Consider the following 2,414-nt stretch of genomic DNA (forward strand, 5'->3'; position numbering starts at 1 on the left):
CCCCATTGAGATATGTATGCAGCGTCTTTACCTTATAATTTTTTTAGCATTTATTATTACTGTCTTTTGTATTGGTAAATATACGTGTTTTGTAATATATATTTTTTAAGTTGCACATTAATATTATCACCCTTTTATTCATTACTAGAAAGGGAGTCACCAATCACCATTATACTGTTTGCCACAGTGAAAAAAGCTAAATATCATAAGAATGCTGGCAAATGTGGGTTTTAATCAATTATGAACAAGCAGTAACATGTGCATGCAAGTTTACATATTTGAAAAGATCTTGTGGGCATTTTTCTAAAGAATCTTACACTCTAATATACCTTTATATTAAAAATATTTAGACTGACACAATTTATGCAATTATTCTGCAAACCATTTAAATAGATTTTAAATGAAGCCATCAAAGACCTTCAAGTTTAATTCAAGGTGTTTAGCAGAAATATTGTATTAACCATTTAGGAATTACAGCCATGGAAATCCTTTGCAGTCAACGACTGCCTGGAGTCTGAAACCCATGGACTTCAACAAATGCAACAAATGAGATTTTTCTTTCTGTGCTTAGTTTTGTCTTCAGTAAGTGAAAAGCCACTGGGTTCTTTCACTATACTGTGAAGTGCTGTCCTATCAGTTTTGCAATATTTGATTTAATCTGAGCTGGTAGTATAGCTCTATATATTTCATATTTTATCTGCTGTTTCCTTCAACAGTCCCATCATCAATAAACACAAGTGACCCACTCCATTGGCAGCCCCCTATGCCATAACAATGTGTAGACCACGTTTGACAGTTTGACAGCCAAATGTCAAGCTGTAAATCCAGGTATCAACTCCAGATCTTTTATGTCCTTAAATGTCATGAATTAATGGGGGACCAGACCACACCTTTCTGTAAAACTGTGAGCCTGTGAAAATAATCATAATTTAATATAATTTGTTAAACTCCTTGAATTAGATATGAAAGCCTACACTTCAATCACATCTTGATTGCTTCATTTCAAATATATTGTTGTGGTGGATGGCAGCCAAATTACATACATTCTATCAGCTCTCTATTTTTAGCATTTTAGTCTCAACCCAAAGTAGCACAAAAAGAAAAACAGTTTGTTATGCTGACAGATGCTGAAAGTAATAAGACAGGGATTTCCACAAAAGTCTGGTGTGGCTGAAGGGTTTCATTCCAACCAAGCAGGACATCAATACATTGTTTAGAGACTTGGACCAAGTATCCTGCTTTGTTGGAATAAAACATTGGCACCTCTGTGCTGATAAATTCTGGGGTCGTTTTATGGGGAACTCCCTACTTGATGCATTCTTTTTCTCCCAATGTTTGTTTTTCTTTTGCTTCAACTATTTGTTGAAGAAACAGCCTTTTCCTGAGTGTTGTTTTGGGCTGCTCTCACCTCTCACTGCAGGTAAGGTTTGATTTCACCAAAGATGTGATTTTCATACTGGAGGGGAGCCAATCATCTAATCATTATGATTCATGACATAAATTTAAAAAACAAAAACAAAAACAAAACAAAAAAACAAAACAGAAATTGTGGAGCACAATGCCATAGAAGTAGTAGTTTTTTTGGAAGTAACTATATTGCTTTTCTGGAAAATCAAACATAAATTAAATAAAAGACAAATGTTTGTATTATGTAACACCTAGTACAATTTTAGGTTCCTAAATTATTTGGAAGTGTGTTCATTAGGGATGTATGATGTCAGTATCAGCAGATATTAATATGTATTAATACTTAAAATCTGGCATTCAAAATAATATTAATGACAACAATTATGTATTTAATGCATTCTAGAAGACAACACCCCTTCTAATCTACAGACTGTGCTTGGCTTAATTCCTACATTTCTACATTACAAATGTTTATATATCAACATCGAGAGATATGTACCTGAAAAAGATAAGAACATGAAAAAATATCTGCATTAGATCACAATTATCTATATAGTATATATATATATATATATATATATATATATATATATATATATATATATATTTATATATATATATATATATATATATATATATATATATATATATATATATATATATGTGTGTGTGTGTGTGTGTGTGTGTGTGTGTGTGTGTGTGTGTTTGTGTGTGTGTGTGTTTTACAGCAACAAATGGCCCATCTCATTTACATAAAAAATCTACTTAAATATATATAGATTTTTTCCAGGCAGAAAATGTACACTATATTTGTCCAAAAAAAAAAACTGCCAATTGAATAGAACTCTCTGGAGCCGATAAACATGAACATGGGCTAGAGGAGTATAATATTCCCCCAGCATTAAGTTGTGGAGCAGTGGAACTGTTTAACATCCTGAACTCATTAATGCTCTTGTCACTGAATGCAATCAGTCTTCACAGCAATGCTCCTTGGACAGTAGAGACAG

Source organism: Salminus brasiliensis, chromosome 3 (genome assembly GCF_030463535.1).
Source record: "Salminus brasiliensis chromosome 3, fSalBra1.hap2, whole genome shotgun sequence".
NCBI lineage: Eukaryota > Metazoa > Chordata > Actinopteri > Characiformes > Bryconidae > Salminus > Salminus brasiliensis.